Raw genomic sequence first — 20,874 nt, 5'->3', positions numbered from 1 at the left:
TTACCTGTTACAGGGCATGGCTGGCATGTCCTACCCTCTATGCTGAAATTTCCAGCCCAGGGGCTGGACTTCCTATCACTCAGAGGCTCTTCATTATATAATAATCCAGACATTTTGGCTCCCCCCCACCCCCGCAAGCCAAGCCCTCTTTCTCTTCCCCCTCCCCTCTGTCTCTCCTCTCCATTGGAGGCTCACTCACATTATAACTGGAGCTCCAGGGGATCTGATGCCCTCCTCTGACCTCTGCAGCCACTAGGAATGCACCTAGTATGCACTATGCATACAGGCATATATGCACGAAAACCATACATATTAAATTAAATATATAGCTATATGAAAGTTGGGTGTGTAAAAAATAAATAAAAAAAAATAAATAAATAAAAAAAAAAAAAAAAAAAAAAAAGGGCTGGTGAGATGGCTCAGTGGGTAAGAGCACCCGACTGCTCTTCCAAAGGTCCGGAGTTCAAATCCCAGCAACCACATGGTGGCTCACAACCATCCATAACAAGATCTGATGCCCTCTTCTGGAGTGTCTGAAGACAGCTACAGTGTACTTACATATAATAAATAAATAAATAAATCTTAAAAAAAAAAAGAAAAAAAAAAAAAAAAGAAAGTTGGGTGTATCTGAAATTTGTGTCTATGTCAACACTGAAAAGTGGATATCTGGAGAGTTTGATGGCCAGCCAGTCTAAGCAAAAGGACAAACTTTTGGATTAGGAAGAGACTTGTCTCAAGACAATTTTTTTGTTTTGTTTTGTTTGGTTTGTTTGTTTGTTTGTTTGTTTTTGGTTTTTCGAGTCAGGGTTTCTCTGTGTAGCCCTGGCTGTCCTGGAACTCACTTTGAAGACCAGGCTGGCCTACGAACTCAGAGATCTCCACCTGCCTCTACCTCCCGAGTGCTGGGATTAAAGGCATGTGCCACCACAGATAATATTTTTGAGAGCAATAAAGAAAGACTCTGAAGTCTTGCTCTGACCTCTGCAGGAGCACTCATGGACATAGGCACATAGGCATGTTTGCACAATGATGTGTGTGTTACTCACACACATACACATATCACATACACATAAAACATACATATACACACACATCACACACATACATTTTGCTTTTTGCTTTTTGGGGTTTTCTTTTGAGGCAGGGTTTCTCTGTGTAGTCCTCACTTGTTTTGGAACTCACTCAAGTAGTCCAGGCTGGCCTCAAACCCAGAGAAGGCCTGCCTGCCTCTGCCTCCTGGGATTAAAAGCGTGTCCCATCACAGCCCAGCTCAGGTTTTATTTTTTAAATGGGAAGTTCTGAAATGTCTCTGAGTGACCTACATCTAGAAGAACACAGCTGATTTCGACAAGAACATTTCCCCGGAGCGCTGGAAGAATCTGATTATAAATAAGATGATTATTACAGGTAATTACTGCTTGAGAAATTTGTCCTTCCCTGACATATGAAGAGCACAAAGAGATGGGAATTATCCAAACAGGTGCCACAGAGGAAACAAGAATGGCGACTTCCTAGCTGATACGCTCCACTAATTTTAGCTAACAACATTAGGAAGGCTTCTTTGTCACCCAGGCCAACTCCCCGTGGGTCTCACGAGTGCTTAGGGATTTGATAGTTCTTTTTTTTTTTTTTTTAAAGATTTATTTATTTATTATATGTAAGTACACTGTAGCTGTCTTCAGACACTCCAGAAGAGGGCATCAGATCTCATTACGGGTGGTTGTGAGCCACCATGTGGTTGCTGGGATTTGAACTTTGGACCTTTGGAAGAGCAGTCGGGTGCTCTTACCCACTGAGCCATCTCACCAGCCCCCGATTTGATAGTTCTTGACAGGGCATCTTGGCCACACCTGATTCTCATCTATACAAAGGTGGTAATTCCACACTCAAAATTACAGAATTATTAATTCATTAAAAATCAAATGCGTTCGTTCCACCCTGGTTAGTTATGGCTCCAGCTTCCAAGCCTGCTGATATTTGAGATTTTTACAAGGAGCCTGGTAGGATGCTGAGAAGTGCGGCTGCCCTTGTGTTGGACACAGAAGAGAGACAACCTTGATCTAGAGACCACCCCGGTGCAGTGCCCCTAAACAAGAAATTTCCAGATATGAGCTGGCTCCTCACGGAAACCTAACCCGCAGTTCTTCAGTTCTCCTCTGGGCTAACGCTTAGCCACAGGAACACAGGAAGTTTCCATGGCTCAGAGTGATTCCTTCAGTTAGCGCTGCTGCAGAACTTCTGGAAGCTGCCTTTCTTTCTGCTTTATCTTTCCACTCTCCTTCGCTGCTGGGGACTGAGCCTTTGCCTCTGTGCTTGCCCTAGATTCCTCATTCCGAAGGCATGTTCAGGGACAGATCGATCTTCTTCACCCTGGCTCAGAAAGAAGCCCGTACTGCTGGAGAGGTCTAGAATTAATCCCTAGCCTCTCCTTGCTCCACTTTCTCCCAGCTGGCTAAATTAAGCAATCATCCTAAAAGGGAATTTCAGGCTGTTTGTGACTCTCTACCTCCACCCCACCCCACCCCACCCTGCGCACAGCGTGTTTAGGGAGGAGAGGGCAAAGCCCTTGGACGAGAGTAATCTCTTTCTAACCCACTTCCACTCGCAGGGATTACTTGTAGGGGGAGGGAGAGGGAAAGAGAAATAAATCGAAGCCTCAGTGCTGGGAAGAGAGGAGGAGACTCCAGCCAGGCCCTGAAGGGCTTTAGGCACGGGATTCCTGAGTCTGGGAGTTCCTTCCCTCCCCAGGGTCCGAAGGCTGGAAAGGCAGAGCCTTCGGGTTTGGCAGTAATAGGCGCAAGAGCGGAAAGGTTCATGGCTTGTGGGCAGATGAAGGTAAAAACTGTCCCTGCTCCTGTTTACAAGTTTTATGTCTTCATATGCTCTCAAGTCATGGATAAAGCCAGCTTATTAGCAAATAAAAAATAACAAGGGGAGGGGGGAGCTCTTCTTTGGGGACAAAGGAAACGGCCCCACTATCGCTGGCTTCTGCTTGTTCTGTGGCCTTAGATAAGTCACTTTGCATTTCTGATCACTAACCTGTCCTCAGTAGAAAAAAAAGGGGGGGGGGGGTTGGGGGCTTTCTCATGAATCTTAAAAGTCCAGATTCCCAAGTGATATGGATCTCCTTCTATGCCTAATGAACAAAGGCCCAGGAGGGTGGACCAGCTGACTCTAGTGGGCCTCGTGTGAGTCCAAGTCAGTCAGGCGCTTGACTGTCTCTAACCTGCACCCCATCCCCACACTCAACAGACACCCTCCCACCCCCCACCTCCCTGCAACCAAATGCGCGCCTTCTTTTGAGATGCTCTCCAGCAGATGGATGTACGCTAATGCTGAAAGCTTCCACTAGAGGGTACCAGGGCTGCGCTGGGATCTTAGATCGCCAAACCCGAGCAAGTCCGGACTTGTAAATCTCTGCTTTGGGAAGCACAGAGCTCTCTCTATTCAGTGCAGTTTGGTCTGATGGACTCCAACGGGGGGTTCTGGCGACTGATGCGGACCATGCTGTATGATTTCCAAATTCTGTGAGCAAATTACTTAAACCTGCGGTGGCCCATTTCACAGTTTGGTGAAATGGGGATTGCAAAATTCGACTTCACACGGAGTGATAGCGTTATGTATCCCGTGACTGTATAGCACGGATGACTGCGTTATTTCCGTGCTAGAGGAAAGTTTTGAGACTTGCTGCGGACAGGGAATGTTAGTGTTACAGTAGATGGGCTCGCAGGAGCCTGGAGTCCCTCCATACAGAAGTGTGGTCCTTTGCCATTTTCTTCAGCCTTACAGTTTTGCACGCCAATGCCGCTGGTTGTTCCGTCTTGTCCTTCAGCCACATCTCAGCACCACAGCGCCTAAACATGTTGCTCCTCTGTCTTTTATCTTGGTTTTCATGGAGGTGAGTTAAATGTCTACTTCCTACTCACGCCCCGGTGAAAACCCTCTTTAATTCCGCCTTGTGATTGCTGAGCTGCCACATATCTGCCTAGCTCTGGCTTTCCCTGTCCCTCTTCTTCTCTCCTCCATTCCCTTCTGGAGATTCTTGAACTAGTGAAGGTTTGGGAAAGGGGAAGGGACAGAGTGTCCAGGGCTTGCGTGTCAGTAGACACGTTACAGCCGCAGGGCAGCCCGGGGTGAAACCACAAGGCAGAGAGAGGCCCCAGGGTAGGCAGCTGACAGGCCCGCCCCCTTTGGCTCCTGCCTTTGCTGTCTCACCCCAGAATTTTCCTGGCAGGAGTGGGAGAAGTTGGTATCGAGTCCTTGAGCCCTGACTCATTCTCTGCCCTAGCTGGGTGCTCCTCAGTTATATCTCTCCAAGTATCTCTCCCGGGTTCTGGGTTAGCTACATGGCTGTGTCAGCTCAGACAGGAAACACCCAGAGAAGCTGAGACATATTACCTACTCATTTAATTCCCATCTGGGGGACCCCAACAAACTTAAACTTTGTACTAGTGGCTTTAAAACGAACAAGCCCTTCCTATATTGCTACATTTAGGACTTGGTATTTTTCAGATTGCTTTAAACAATCATGCTTAACTTTATTTAAAATATATATATATATATATATATAAAAGAAGTTGTAAGAAGTTGTGCAGAAGAAGGGGGAGGGGAAAATGGGACCAGGAAATAACACAGTGACTCAGGGCCCTATCTAGGCACATAACTCAGGTCTCCCAACCCAACTCTAAACTACATTCTTTTCCTTTACTGACTTACTCACAGACCATACTGATATTCTGGCTTTCAGGACGTTATAAAAATGTTCTTTCTTCTGTTGCCAAATTAACTTCTGTAGATTCAATAGAAAACCAATTGTCTTATGCCTCCCAACTCAATATGTCCATTTTGCTATTTGTCCTGTGTAAAATGTGAGCTAGACATGTAATTCCTCCTAGGCAGGTTGTCAAAAACACTTAGATGCAGGAAGACTGGTGTGGCAGTCTGCCATGCTGAGGTGACATTTTAGGAGACTGGAGGTTGGATTCTTGTACCATGAATGCTAAGAATCATGTTCTTTTTTTCCCTTTTTTTTTTTTTTTTTTTTTTAATAAATAATAGGGACTTTTTTTTTTTTAAGATTTATTTATTATATGTAAGTACACTGTAGCTGTCTTCAGAAGCACCAGAAGAGGGTGTCAGATCTCATTACGGATGGTTGTGAGCCACCATGTGGTTGCTGGGATTCGAACTCAGGACCTTCGGAAGAGCAGTCAGTGCTCTTAACCACCGAGCCATCTCTCCAGCCCCTTTTTTCCCTTTTTTTAAAAAATTTATTTATTTATTATATGTAAGTGCACTGTAGCTGTCTTCAGACACTCCAGAAGAGGGCATCAGATTTCGTTACGGATGGTTGTGAGCCACCATGTGGTTGCTGGGATTTGAACTCAGGACCTTTGGAAGAGCAGTCAGTGCTCTTAACCACTGAGCCATCTCACCAGCCCTTTTTTCCCTTTTTTTTTTTCTTAATTTTTTGTTTTGTTTTTCTTTTTGTCGTTGTTTTGGTTTTGGTATTTTCTTTTCTTTCTTTTTTTTTTCTTTTTAATTTTGTTTTGTTTTGGTAATTTCAAGGTAGGGTTTATGTAGTCCTGCCTGTCCTTGGAACTTGCCTGTAGACAAGGCTGATGTCAAATTCAGAGATCCCCCTGCCTCTGCATAGAGTTCTGAGATTAAAGGTGTGCACCACTTTGCTTGGCTTGAGAATTATTTTCTTACCTTCCCATTATTTAAAGTTTCAGGCTCTCTTAAACTAGGGCTGAGCTTCCCAAAGGCGTTAACTGGTTTCCAAGAAAGTCAATTTTAGCATTATCCTTTGGCAGAGGGAGTGGAGTCACTGCGCACAAGCCAGGACGTCCTTCCCAGAGCTTTCCAATCTGGAAGAAAGAGTTTCAGAGTTTCCAGAAGGGCTGCCTAATGGGGTGGAGCGGCGAGGAAGCCATAGACAGAAGAAAATCATGAAGCCGGAACCCTAAACCTCATTCATGGCCTGAAAACAAAATCAAAGTCTGGGGACACGGCCGAGCATTGCTGTGCCTCTTTATGCTCTGACCCTTTAATGGAATTTCTTGTTCCTTAATTCATCTTTCATTTTTCATTTTTCTTCCCTGTGTCTTCTTCAGTGTTGCTGGGATCACAGGCATGACTACCATGACCAACTACTCATTCATTTTTTTGAGACAAGGCCTCCATCTCTACTGACATTCCATTACAGTGGAGTGTAGAGTGGGGAGGTCTGGAAACTGTTGCTGAGGAAGTCTGGAAACTGCTGCTGACCCATTGTCCTTGCCTCAGGCCAGGTGGTGGGGCAGCTTCTGAGGCCTAGACTTGCCTGGAATTGCCCAGTTCTTGGGAACGGAGATTTAGGCCTAGTCCCTTAACTGCCAGTTTGAAGCCTGGCATGGAACCACCCTAGCCTTCTCACTGGTCATCGAAAGGCACAGCGAGATTGTGATCTCTCTCCCTCTCTCCCTCTCTGTCTCTCTCTGTCTCTCTTTCTCTCTCTCTCTCTCTCCTTTACATTCTGGAGTGGCAACTGAATTGAGTTTGTTGACATCTGAATCTTTTCACCCAAAATGTTGTCAAGCTTGTCCAGCTCCTTCCTGTGCAACTGATTTAAAAACAAAAACAAAAACAAAGCAAAACCCAAAACCACCACCACCACCAATAACAACAACAAAAAACCCTGCCATAAATGTCTTGATTTTATGCCAGTTAAATTTCATCTTCTTTAGTTTGGCATTTTGTTCTAATCTGTCAAGATAATTTGGCAAGATTGTAAACAAATGTCCAAAATATCACACCAGGTTGGTCAGGTGGTGTATGTCTTTAATCTCAGCACTTGGGAGGTAGAGACAGTCAGATCTCTGTGAACTTGAGGCCAGTGGGCTACAGTGTAAATCCAGGACAGCCAGGGCTCTGTTATACAGAGAAATCCTGTCTCAAAATTCAACAACAACAACAACAAAAATTCACACAGGTACTGGAGAAATGATGTATCCGTAGGAACACTTGAAACCTTGCAGAGGACCTGAGTTTGGTTCCCAGCACCCAGGTCAGGTGGCTCTCCACTGCCTGCAACTCCAGCTCTAGAGGATCTGACACCATCTTCTTACCTCCATGGGCACTGCACTCATGTGCACATACATATATTACATATCACACACAGACACACACGCACACACAACTCACAGTTAAAAATCAAAGCACCGGGCAGACCGGGCATGGTGGCGCACACCTTTAATCCCAGCACTTGGGAGGCAGAGGCAGGGGGACTTCTGAGTTCGAGGCCAGCCTGGTCTACAAAGTGAGTTTCAGGACAACCAGGGGGCTACACAGAGAAACCCTGTCTCAAAAACCAACCAAACAAACAAATAAATTTTAGTAAATAAAAATTAGAAGTAAGGGCTGGAGAGATGGCTCAGCGGTTAAGAGCACTGACTATTCTTCCAGAGGTCCTGAGTTCAAATCCCAGCAACCACGTGGTGGCTCACAACCATCTGTAATGAGATCTGATGCCCTCTTCTGGTGTGTCTGAAGACAGCTACGTGTACTTACATATAATAAATAAATAAATCTTACCAAAAAAAATTAAAAGTAAACAAACAAATCCCCATCATATCATAACCTAGAAGGATACACATTTATTTGTCTTTGAAAAAAGATTTTGAGCAAAGCCATGACTGGCCTCACACTGCAAATATGCTCCTGCTGCAACCGCCCAAGTCATAGGAACACAGGCGTGTGCCAATACCACAAAGCTATGTTGGCTGAAAAACATATCTACATTGTTTTCCAGGCGTGTTTTGTGTTTGAAATCCTACTTTTATCATCTGTCAGTCTATTATCTTCACATAAACACAAAGAACTTTGACTTTAAAAGTACTAGGGCGGTGCTGCCAAAGCTCCTTTCCCTACCTATCCTTCCCTCCTTCCTTCTCCCATCCCTCCCTCCCTCCCTCCTTCCTTCCTCCCTTTCCTCCCTTCCTTCTTTCCTTTCTTATGGGGGCTGGCAGGGTCTCACTATGTTTCTCTGTCGTCTAGCCTGAACTTCACAGAGATCTCCTTGCCTTTGTCTCCAAAGAGCTGGGATTAAAGGCTGTGCCACTATGCTGGCCTACCAGCTCTTTTTCATCTCAATCTACTAATAATCTTTTGTGTGTGTGTGTGTGTGTGTGTGTGTGTGTGTGTGTGTGTGTGTGTGATATGCTCTGTGAGAGAGAGAGAGAGAGAGAGCTCATGCATGCTCTACTGCACTTCTGGACCCTCTCCCGATATCTTTTGAGTTCAGTTGAAAAACTAATTCCAAGTCACATAACTGTGTAGGGACAAATAAGGCAGCAAGCCCTTGCCTACCCATTATCTGGATCGTGACCAATATAATATACGAAGAGAAAAGTAGGGCTGGTGAGATGGCTCAGCGGGTAAGAGCACTGACTGCTCTTCCAAAGGTCCTGTGTTCAAATCCCAGCAACCCCACCCAGCAACCCCATGGTGGCTCACAACCACCCGTAATGAGATCTGACACCCTCTTCTGGTGCTGTCTGAAGACAGCTACGGTGTACTAATGTAGAATAATAGATAAATTAAAAAAAAAAAAAAAAAAGACGAAGAAGAGAAAAGTAGGTCCAGACACATGACTTTAATCCTGGCATTCCAGAGGCAAAGGGAGGCAGATCTCCATGAGTTAGGGACCAGCCTGATCTACACAGCCAGTTTCCAGACAGCTAGGGCTACATAGAGAGATCTTGAGGAGCGGGAGGGGGAGAGGTATTTCATAGTTTGACAAAGATTAGAGACCTAAAGACCCGTTTACATGTTCTGTGAAGTTTGAACTGTAGCGCTGAAAGATTGGACACAAGGGTGTGACAGAAGGGTAATGGATGAGGGGGAAAACCCAGCAAGGCCTGTCTGTTGAGATTCCTGGTCTATGCGATGTTCTTCCTTACAGGGTGGGTGGGGTAATAGGTTACAATCTAAACGTAAGATAGAAGTTTCTTTATAGTCAACTCACAGAGAGGACAGGATTATTTTAAGCTTAAGTGGCTGGCTTTGGGAGAAAGGGCTGGTTTTCCTCTTGTTACTCTTGTGATCTGCCTTAGGGAGGAGGACTCCTACTGTCTGTGTAGCTTGCCAGGGAGAGCATCAAAGGGTCAAAAGCAAGCAAGGCAAAGGTCAGGAAGACACTTAGCCTCTGAGATCCTTATTTGGGGGTATTTTCTGAGTCATCTACAACTTTCTTTTCTTTTTTTCTTTCTTTTTTTTTTTTTTTTTGGTTTTTTGAGACAGGGTTTCTCTGTATAGTCCTGGCTGTCCTGGAACTCACTTTGTAGACCAGGCTGGCCTCGAACTCAGAAATCTGCCTGCCTCTGTCTCCCAAGTGCTGGGATTAAAGGCGTGCGCCACCACTGCCTGGCTCATCTACAACTTTCAAGCTCATTTTCTTTGCTTTTTTTTTTTTTTTCAAGCTCATTTTCTTACCCACATATTTCTGCACCTTTTCTATTAATTAATATTAACATGTTAATACTGCCAATCTGGGGCTGACCCATTAAAGCAACCCACATTACATACTTCTGAAGCTAAGTCACAAACAACTGTATATAAAAGTATCATTGAGGCCTTCCCTGGTGAAAAGACCCTCTTCAGCTATTTGGACTCTCCAGCAATTCGGAGGGAGGCTTTTGATCTCTGAAGTTCATTCCCTCACCAATCCCTGAAAATGTAGTCTAGGTTATTGTGTCTGGATGTCTTGATTCCAGCTTTCAACTTTGACTAGATTCTTCCCTTTAAGTCTTTCCAAAAAATTGCATTAATCAATGAATCTGTTGGCTTATTTGGTGTGTGGGTCTGTACGTGAGTTGCCTGCCTCCGTGGGAGAGTGTGCCATTCCTGCGCATGTGCAGGCCTCACAGCAAGTACGTGGAGGTCAGAGGAAAGCTTGTGGGGTTCCTGGTTCTCACCTCGCTGGGGCAGGATCCCTCATTCCTGCTGCTGCATACTTTAAGGTTGGACTGTCTTTTTTTGAGACAGGTCCTTAACATGTAGATCTGGCTGGCCAGGAATAGCTATGTAGACCAGGCCTTAGATTCACAGAGATGTACCTGATTCTGTCCCCTGAGCCCTGGGATTAAAGGCATACACCACCATGCCTAGCTAAATAAAGAAGTATTTTCAAAAAATATTATGAAAGCAGGCAGTGGTGGAGCATATCTGTCTATAATCCTGGAACTTGAGTTATGGAGACAGGAGGCTAGCCTAGGCTATTACATAAGACTCTATCTGGAAAGAAACTATATGAAAATGCCCTGTGTGTGATGGCTCACATGTGGAGACTCTGGACACTTCTGCGCCGGGTCCTCCTCTCAGTGTGAGTGCTGGGATTACAGACGTGAGGGTTGCAGACGTGAACGCCACTGCACTCGCATTGTGTATTGACTTCCTGTGTGTACTGAGCCAGCTATGTGGCCTTAGAGATCATTTCTTTCTTTTCTTTTCTTTTTTGTTTTTTTTTTCGAGACAGGGTTTCTTTGTGTAGCCCTGGCTGTCCTGGAACTCACTCTGTAGACCAGGCTGGCCTCGAACTCAGAAATCTGCCTGCCTCTGCCTCCCGAAAATAAAGCTGATTCTTAACTCTAACAGATGTTCTGCTCTTGGGTTAGTTTTACTTGAGTCCCCACCAATTTCCAATGTCACTGTTGTAATGGTCCCTGTACTAAAATCCAGCTCTTGGTCTCAGCCTTCCTGCTAGCTGATCTGCTTGGACTCCTTCAGCTTGTGGCAGAGAATGTGTGGGTTGGATGTACGGGGAAGCTCTTTCCCTCTGAAGCATGGAGCCTCTGTCTTCTTGTCTCTGGGTAGATCTTCCAAGGCAGGAAGCAGTTGGCCTGTCAGGCAGTCTCTTACAATCCTGGCACTCTGTGAAATTCAGGAGATGCCAGAGGCCAATTGAGGCAAGGCTATTCAAACATCCATTAAGACCCAATAACAGCCAGGCCTTGCTGTGGGTTGGTATACAACTTAATCAAGTCACACGTTGTTGAAATGAAACTGAGGCCTGGGTTGCTCTGGGTTGCTCGCTGCAGGAGAGTGCTGAGTGTCTAAATCGCTAGGGTATTGTTTGCAGGGGAGGCCGCCAGGGGAGAAGGGAAAGGAGGGTAGATGTTTATCCCTGGGTGTTTTTTTTTTTTTTTTTTGATTCTTAGAAACAGTTGAGCTTAAAGAGCTCCTACAGAGGGTGGTGCCTTTCACAGCTGAAGGCCTCTTCTTTAGGTGAGTCAAACACCTTGCCTGTTTATCTGGAATGGGGCGTGGGGGGAGGAAAGGGAAGGCGGGAGGGCAAAGAGTAGAGAGTAGTTGGGAAAAGTTCCAAGGCCTCTGAGTGTATGTGGGAGTGGTTGTGTGAAATGCTAATTCCTGCTATTGCTTGGCAGCCTTTCTGGAAACTGTGATGACAGCTACTGGTGGGAAAAATCACTCGGGAACAGAGCCATAGCCCTGCTTCTAGGTAACTGGCTATCACCTGAACCGTTCCTTAGGACAGACTACTGCTGATTCCTTGCTTTCTGCCTCTCTTGCTCATGTGATAAAGTGAGAGCATTACTTTCCTTGTTTGACATCTTCTGTTTTGGATAGAGAAGGATCCATGTTTCTTTCTTTCTTTTTTTTTCCTCTTTTCCTTTTTTTCTTTTGAGACACGGTTTCACTATGTAGCCCAGGCTGGCCTGGAACTTATGTGTAGACCAGGCTAGCCTTCCATTCCCAGCAACACTTTTTCTGTCCTGTCTCTGCCTCCTGAGAGCTGGGATTATAGATGGACGTTGTCATGCTCAGCTGAGAAGTTCATTTTCTAAGAGCAGTGACTCCAAGCCAGGCCTCATGGTGATGGGTCTTTAATCCCAGTATACCCATTTAATCTCAATACTTGGGAGGCAGAAGCAGGTAGATCTCTGAATTTGAGGCTAGTTTGGTCAAACCCTGTCTTGAGAAAGAAAAACAACAACAGCTCTCGGTTTTAGCGCCATCTTCCTTGAGACTCCTGAGCCATAAGAGCGAAGTGGCAGAAGAAGATAATGTGCAGGCTGAAGCGCAAGAGAAGATAAGGCAGTGGTCCAAGTTAGCCAGCCGGTGCAGCCACGACGCCTGCAGGAGCAGAAGTGAGGGATGCTGAGGGCCGGGACGCCGGGACAAGCTATCGGACTGTGTGCTGCCATTGGTAATGAGTCTCAGTAGAACTGGAATGTCACCTCGCCACGATCGCCTGGAGAAATGACCTCCTTTCTTATAACCAAAACAGTCCCGCTGGCCCTCTGCCCTGGACCCCCGGCACTCTGGACTAGCTCTGTTCTCTTGTGGCTAAGTGTAGCTCGTGTACAATAAACCCTCTTGCAGTCAGCTGAAAAAAAAAAAAGGAAAAGAAAAAGAAAAACAACAACAACAACAATAGCGACAGCAGCAGCAGCAGCAGCAATCAGAACAACAGCAACAGAGCAGAGAATCAGTAAAGCCACAATCTTGACGTTAACCAGAGAGCTCACTGAAGAATTAAGAGCCCTGGACAGGAGGTCAAGTCCACAGAGAAGACACAGTTTTTTTATTTTCCTAAGACAGGGTTTCTCTGTGTAGCCCTGGCTGCTCTGGAACTCTCTTTGTAGACCAGGCTGGCCTCGAACTCAGAAATCTGTCTGCCTCTGCCTCCCAAGTGCTGGGATTAAAGGCGTGCGCCACCACGCCGGGCCTTATTTTGGTTTTTTCAAGACAGGGTTTCTCTGTGTAATCTTGGCTGTCCTGGAGCTCACTCTGTAGACCAGGCCGGCCTCAAACTCAGAGATCTGCCTGTCTCTGCCTCCCAAGTGCTGGGATTAAAGGTGTGTGCTAGCATGCCTATCGACAAATTTTATTTGTAAAAAAATATACAAAATGCAATTGTTGGTGTACAACAAATGGTTTGCTTGCACCTATGTCTGTACACAGTATATGTGCTGTGCCTGGGAGACCAGAAGATCTACTGCAACTGCAGTTCCATGTGGATGTAAGCTGGCATGTGATGCTGAGACTAGAACATAGGTCCCCTGGAGGAGAAGCCAATGCTCTTAACCCCCAAGTCATATCTCCAATTCCTAACATAATAAAACAGCAGCAACAGCAGCAGCAACAACAACAACAAACTTTACTTTTTTTTCCCTGTTTGTTGAAATGGATTGAATGCAGCCTAGTCTGGCCTTGAATTCACTAAGTAGCCGAGGCTGGCAGTGAACTTCTTCTTCTTCTTCTTCTTCTTCTTCTTCTTCTTCTTCTTCTTCTTCTTCTTCTTCTTCTTCTTCTTCTTCTTCTTCTTTTTTCAAAGATTTATTTATTGTTATATGTAGGTACACTGTAGCTGTCTTCAGACACACCAGAAGAGGACATCAGATCTCATTGTGGGTGGTTGTGAGCCACCATATAGTTGCTGGGATCTGAACTCAGGACCTTTGGAAGAGCAGTCAGTGCTCTTACCCCCTGAGCCATCTCACCAGCCCCAGCAGTGAACGTCTTACTCTCCCGCTTCCACCTCTCTGGTGCTGAAATTACTGTGTGATACAATTTCTATATTTGGGTATGCTTCAACTAGCTTTACACATTCCCAAGATAGCCATAGGTCACTCATTTGTGTGACATGGATTTGTGTCTCTCCAGGATACTGTGAAAAGGAAAGGAAACAAAGCCAAGCTTGGTGACATACACTGGTAATACTAGCTCTGGGATGGCAGAGAGGCAGGAGGATCAGTAAAAGCTAAAGGCTAGCCTGGGCTACATAGTGAGACCCTTTATCAAAAGAGAAAAAATGTATATATAATTATATAATGTATAATATTATACATATTTATATATACTGAGACAGGGTTCCTCCATGTAGTCCTGGCTGTCCTGGAATGTAGACCAGGCTGGCCTCAAACTCACAGAGATCCGACTATGTCTGCCTCTCAAGTGCTGGAATTAAATGCATGCTGTATATCACCACCACCCAGTAATAAAAAAAAAAATAGTTTAACTCCTGTAAGTAATAGCTTCTAAAACTTTTATTGTTTTTTTTTAAGATATTCTGTTGCAGTAAAATACCTGTGGTTGACCTGCCATTTTTAAGTGAGCAATGCCGAGCACCCTCTTGAATAACTTCAGCCTTTCTTAACTAGGACAGAGATTCCAGCTGTTGACAAGGGCAGAGAAAGGCCAACATAGAACTTAACTGCTCTACTACCGCCCTTTTTCAATATAGTCCACGGAAGCATTTTGCTCTGAATTTGAAGCTAGGCCATTGACCAGGCATTGTGGCCTATGCCTGTAAATCCAGCATTCAGGAGCTTGAGGCAGGTGGATACAAATTTTGAGGCCAGCCTGAGCTACAGTCACCCTGCCTCAAAAAAAGAGGGGGAAAAAAGCAAGCTAGACCATGAAAACACAGACCAGTTGTATTGATGTATGTGCTAGTGAACAAATGTGGATTAAAGAGAGAAAGGAAAGGAAAGGCTGGATATGAGGGCACACATTGGTAAGGCCAGCAACTGGGCAAGTGGGGGCAGGAGGATCAAGAACTAAAGGCTAGGCCTGGTTATGTAGTGAATTAGAACTTAAGGGCAGCCTGGCCTATGTGAAACCTATTCTGAAACAAAGAAACAAAACCCACCATCACCACCACCACCAAAGAACAGAGGGTTGGTGTTGTTGGAGGGACGGATCCACAGGTCAAAGCATTTGGAGGTGCTCCGGATTCAGCCCCCACATGATGGTTCACAGCCATCTGTGACTTAAGTTCCATGAGATCCAATGCCCTCCACAGACTCAGACACGGACATCCACACACGTAAAATAATTTAATAATAAACAACAACAATGGGCTGGTGAGATGGCTCAGTGGGTAAGAGCACCCGACTGCTCTTCCAAAGGTCTGGAGTTCAAATCCCAGCAACCACATGGTGGCTCACAACCATCCGTAAGGAGATCTGACTCCCTCTTCTGGAGTGTCTGAAGACAGCTACAGTGTACTTACATATAATAAATAAATAAATCTTTAAAAAAAAAAAAAAAAAACAACAACAATAAAGGGCCTTAATCTCAGCACTCTGGGGGGCAGAGGCAGGCAGATCTCTGTGGGTCCCAGGCCAGCCTGGTCTATAAAGTGAGTTCCAGCTAGGGTTACAAAGTGAGAGCTCTGTCTCAAAACAAAAACAAAGAAACAAAAAAATTAAAAAAAAAACAAAAACAAAAAAAACCAAAAAACAAAAGGAAGACGAATGGTAAAAGGAAAGACAGAGTGGAAGCAAACAAATACATGTAATAAAAGGCTTGTGGATATTATTACACTACATGGAATGCTCAATAATGATACGCCACGTGGTCAACATGTCACCTTCCAGGAATGCTTAGCTCGCTCAACCAATGTCAGTGCATGAACTGCTAACACGGCGTTTATCCGGCTTTGAAAATCAGCTTGCCAGGCTCTCTCTCAGGTTGTTCACGTTTGCTTTAGAATGAATCTATAGAGCCCATAAAAATGATCACCTGCCAAGTCCTTAAAAAGGCAACTGGATCCATGAAGCTCTCTGGGTCTCTATAGCTTCTATAGGGACGAGAAGAGAATGAAAGCAGAGAAGAATCTAAAAAAAGAAGGGGAAGAGGAAACACAGAAAAAAAAAAAAAAAAACCCGCCATCAAAGAAACGAGGGCAGGGAGGTGTGCTCACATACAAGGAACACACACAGATCCTCAAAAAAAACAAAAAACAAAAAAACGTGAGCGCGCGCGCAAACACACACTGCAGTGTATCTAAGGAAGGTCAGTGAGAAGGGTAGACAGGAGCTGCAGAGAGGGCTCATCAGTCAAGAGCACTGGCTGTTCCTATAAGAGGTCCCGGGTTCAGTTCCCAGCATCCACTGGTGACTCACAACTTCCGGTAACTCCGTTTCCAGAAGCTCCAACACCATCTTCTGGTTCCCAAGGGTTCCTGCGTGAACCTGGTACACAAACACGTAAACCTAGACATAAATCTGTTTGCTTTTGTGAGAGCGTTTCTCTGGGAAGCCCTGGCTCTCCTTGAAATCACTTCGTAGACCATAGAGAGATTCACCTGCATCTGTCTCCTGAGTGCTGGGGTTAAACGTTTGCACCACCACCAGCTGGCTCACATACAATTTTTTTAAATAAATAAAAAATATTGAATAAAAGACATTTGTATTCTGTGGTTGCTTGCTTCACCTCAATAATGCCGTCAAATCCTTTCTTTGTCTCTAGGACCTCTCAGAGCCTTGATTTCTTCAGTAAAATTGGTTGTTGAGCTGGATAATCTTTGAAGTTCTTTCTAGCTCTTAAATTATATATAATTTAATTTTGTGTGATATTATGTGAGTATGTGATGTATATGATGTGTGTGCAATCATAGTAGACCATCAAAATTTAAACTTCTTTTTCAGGCAGCTCATAACCATCTGTATGTAACTCCAGCTCCAGGGGACTCTAATGCTTCCAAGGGTACAAACTTGTGTGCACAAACCCACATGCAGATACACACTCTGACACATAACTAAAAATAATACAAATCTTAAAAACTCCAAAAGAGTCCAGATGGTGATAGTGCATGCCTTTAATCCCAGCACTTGGGGGGCAGAGGCAGGCAGATCTCTGAATTCGAGGCCAGCCTGGTCTACAGAGTGAGTTCCAGGATAGCCAGGGCTACTCAGAGAAACCCTGTCTCAACCCCCCCCCCCCAAAAAAAAAGATTCCCAAAGATTAAAAACAAAGAAAAAAAATTAACCACTAATGAGGGGGAAATACAAGTGTTCACATACCTGATAAGGCATTTATATCCAGAAAATATAAGGAATAGCTATAAATGATGCATTGAACGGCAAGATTTGAACAGCTACTTTACCAAGATGAATGAATGAACTATACGCCATGAATGGCACTCTCCTTAATGGCTCTGGTTCTCCTCTCAGCATGAGAGACCTTGTCCTCAGCTGTCAGGAAGGCAGCCAGCAGGCAGCCCTCCACTGTCAGTCCACTTTAGTGATAACCTCAGCTGGTAATCACTCATGGTGGCTCTTATCCAAAGACTAATGCGCACAGGTGGATAAAGACCTAGTCCACTGCTTGAATTGAGAAAATCTTTTTTTTTTTTTTTTTTTTTTTTGGTTTTTCGAGACAGGGTTTCTCTGTATAGCCCTGGCTGTCCTGGAACTCACTTTGTAGACCAGGCTGGCCTCGAACTCAGAAATCCACCTGCCTCTGCCTCCCAAGTGCTGGGATTAAAGGCGTGCGCCACCACGCCCGGCGAATTGAGAAAATCTTGAAGCTTATCCAGGTTCATTGCTTCCTAGAGGGTCGGCTGAGCCTGCTGAGACACTGACTGAGCCCTCAGCTTCTTCCTGCTTCAGAATTTTACACTTCATGTCTTATTTTATTTTATTTATTTATTTTTGTTTTCCAAGGTAGAGTTGCTCTGTGTAGCCCTGGCTGTCCTAGAATTTACTCTGCAGACCAGGCTGGCCTCAAACTCAGAGATCTGCCTGCCTCTGCCTCTTGAGCACTGGGATTAAAGACGTAAGCACCGGACTAGTGAGATGGTTCAGTGGGTAAGAGCACCCGACTGCTCTTCCGAAGGTTCGGAGTTCAAATCCCAGCAACCACATGGTGGTTCACAACCATCTGTAACGAGATCTGACTCCTTCTTCTGGAGTGTCTGAAGACAGCTACAGTGTACTTACATATAATAAATAAATAAATAAATAAATAAATAAATAAATAAATAAAGTAAGCACCATTACCTAGCTCATTTCCTTCTTTTTAAACATAATTTCACTCTATAGCCCAAGCTGGTCTGGAACTCATAGAAATCTTCCTGCATCCGTGATTGGTGTGTGTGTGTGTGTGTGTGTGTGTGTGTGTGTGTTTGCCTTTCACCTTCTTTGAGGCAGGGTCGCTTTTGTTGTTCCTGGCTGCTAAGACCAGACTGCTTGCCTCAAGAGTTTCTGGGTATTCTCCAGTCTCCACCTCTCAGCAGGCATGTTGGAATCACAGATGCACACAATAGATTCTAGCTTTATGTGGCTTCTGGAACTACAGCTCAGATTCTTCTATTTTCACATCAAGAGGTTTGTCTGCTGAGCCATCTCTCCCATCCAAACTCCACATTACAGAGATGTAACCATTACTATGGTTCAGATACAGTTTCCGTGGGCCCTCTGGGGGTTTATGACCTAGAAGTCTGTAGCAGCGTGGGTAGTGGAACCTTCCAGAAGTGGAGCCTGGTGGGAGGTGATTAGATTATCAGAAGAGAGTCAGGTAGTTACCAGAGCATCCTCCTTAGTCCTTCTGAGTATGTATCCTTACGAAGCAAAGCTACCCAACATGCTAGGGACCTTCTGCATGAGGCCCTTCCCCTTTCTGAGAATCCTCCATGCTGTCTTGTAGCTAAGGGGTTTCTCAGACAGTCTGAACAGATGGGGCTGCTTGATCTTTAGCTTGCAGCCTTCACAGATGTGAGCTAAACCAACCTGTTTTCTTTGTAAGGTATTCATCCCCGATTCTTTTGGTGCAGCCTCCCAGTTCATCATCTTAATGATGGCTGGAAGTGGGGCCCTGGGGAGGGGAGTGAAGGTCAGGTGAGCTTTAGAAAGTAGGGCTGCCATAATGGGCTTGCCTCCAAGAGAAATAAGAGACACCCAAACTAATGCTTGCTTTGTCTTACCATGGGATTCTAGGTCCTAGAAACTTGTGGGTCATGTTGCCTAGAGCACAACATGGCAGAGCACCAAAACCAAGAGTAACCCTGATTCAGCAAGGTAGAAGGTGAGAACCGCTTCCCAAGCTGTCCTCTGACACGAACATGCTGTGGCCTATACTTGTAGTCACATGAACAAACATTTTTGTTGGATTGTTGTTTTTGAGACGGGTCCTCAATCATGTAGATCTGGCTGGCCAGGAATAGCTATGTAGACCAGGCTGGCTTAAGACTCACAGAGATGTACCTGATTCTATCCCCTGAGCCCTGGGATTAAAGGCATACACCACCATGCCTAGTTCAATAAGCAAGTATTTTCAAAAAATATTATGAAAGCAGGCAGTGGTGGAGCATATCTGGCTATCATCCTGGAACTTGAGTTATGGAGACAGGAGACTAGCCTAGGCTACATAAGACTCTATCTGGAAAAACACTATATGAACATGCCAGGCATGTAATAGCTCACGTCTCTAATCCCAATCCTCAGGAGACAGGTAGGAGAGTTGCCATGAATTCAAAGTCAGCTTCAGTTTCATAAGGAGTTTTAGACCATCTTAGGCTACTGTGTGAGATCCTGCCTCAAAATTAAACAAGGCCTGAGGCGCTAGTTTAGTAATCAAAGTACCTATTGCTTTTGCAAAGGACCCAGGTTCATTTCCCAGCACCTACATCAGAGGATTCTTAACTCCCCGGAACTCCATTTCCATGGGATCTAAGTGTTAGTTTACAGGTGATTAGGGTCCTCCCAGGGACCCAGCAAGGGCTTAACTTGTCATCTGCCACTAACAGGTGTGACAGGAATGGACTGCTTATAAAAGGACAGCCCACCACTCCAGCTCTCTCTGATCCCATTCTCTCTCTCCCCCTTTCTGTCCTTCTCTGCCCCGATGAGTCTGCTCCCATCTGTCTGTCTGTCTACATGTCCACTTGTCTGCCTCTACCCCTTCTCTGGGTCTTCACTCCTCTTCCCTTCCCCCAGTAAACCCCCTTATACTAGCTCTGTTGCATGGCTTAATGTCTGAGGAACACAGTTAGCACAGGCCCACCAGGTACCCCCTCTCAGCATTATCCTTTACAACACCAATTCCCTCTGGCTTCCGGAAGTATCTACTTGTTCACGGTACACATAAAAATTGACACATACACACAGAGAAAAAGAAAAACTAAAAGCAAACAAAACAAAAATTTTGCTGCTCATAAATAAGTAAATAAATACAATAAAATAATTTCCCAGCCATCTGTGGTGGTACACACCTTTGATTCATACACTGGGGAGGCAGAGGCAATTGGATCTCAGTGAGTTAGAGACCAGCCTGTTCTACATAGTTTCAGAAAGCCAGGGTCACATAGACAGACCCTAGCTAATAAGTAAGTAAGTAAGTAAATAAATAAATAAAGTAAATAAATAAATAAATAAATAAATAAATTTAAGCTTTGATTTTCACAGTAGAGGAAGAATTGGGTCTGGAATGTCAGCCTGAATCATTTTTAAATAATGGATCTGCTCAAAGTATACTGAACCAGTACCAGCGGCAAGAGAGAAATAAAAACCATTACTGGTTTCTCTGTGTGGTATGTCAACTCTTGGCTGCCACCTGCCATAATCTTGCCAATATCACTCTCAAAGTAACTTCTTACAAAACACAGATTGCTACGACTCTATTCTGCACATAAGGATCTGATTTCAAATATCGTATGTAAAGCATCTCAAATATTTGATGAGACAAGCTAATTTGGGTTTTATTTTTGTTTTCTCTCTTGAGACAAGGTTTCTTTGTGTGTAGTTCTGGTTGTCCTGGAACCTGCTCTGTAGACCAGGCTGGCCTCAAACTTGCAGAGATCTCCCTGCCTCTGCCTCCGGAGTGCTGGGATTAAAGGTGTATGCCCCCATAGCTTGGCTGACATGGAGCCAGTTGAAATTAACTGTGATGATTTGAGTGAGAATGGCCCACATAGGCTCATACATTTGAATGCTTAGTCACCAGGGAGTGGAGCTGTTTGAAAGGATTAGGAGGTGTGGCCTTGTTGGAGGAAGTGGGCCAATGGGGGTGGGCATGGAGGTTTCAAAAAAAAAAAAAATCAAGCCCAGTGCTTCTTTCTTCTCTGCCTGCTGACTATGGATCAGA

The 20,874-nt window shown here is 44.8% G+C and overlaps 1 long non-coding RNA gene across 2 annotated transcripts; it reads left to right on the top strand.

The window, feature by feature from the left end:
- The first annotated feature begins 2,628 nt into the window (after nt 1-2,628).
- Gm31005 lies at nt 2,629-12,403 on the top strand. 2 transcript variants are annotated; one of them, XR_389002.3, is made up of 4 exons: nt 2,629-2,835; nt 3,782-3,898; nt 11,199-11,265; nt 11,427-12,403. It is a non-coding gene; the product is annotated as a predicted gene, 31005 (long non-coding RNA). The 2 variants fall into 2 exon arrangements; XR_001780314.2 differs by lacking the exon at nt 2,629-2,835 and having other exon boundaries at nt 3,422-3,898.
- Nucleotides 12,404-20,874: the final 8,471 nt, after the last annotated feature.

Source organism: Mus musculus, chromosome 11 (assembly GCF_000001635.26).
Source record: "Mus musculus strain C57BL/6J chromosome 11, GRCm38.p6 C57BL/6J".
Taxonomy (NCBI): domain Eukaryota; kingdom Metazoa; phylum Chordata; class Mammalia; order Rodentia; family Muridae; genus Mus; species Mus musculus.
The sequence above is the reverse complement of the archived record's forward strand: the minus strand, read 5'-3'. Positions and strand labels throughout refer to the sequence as shown.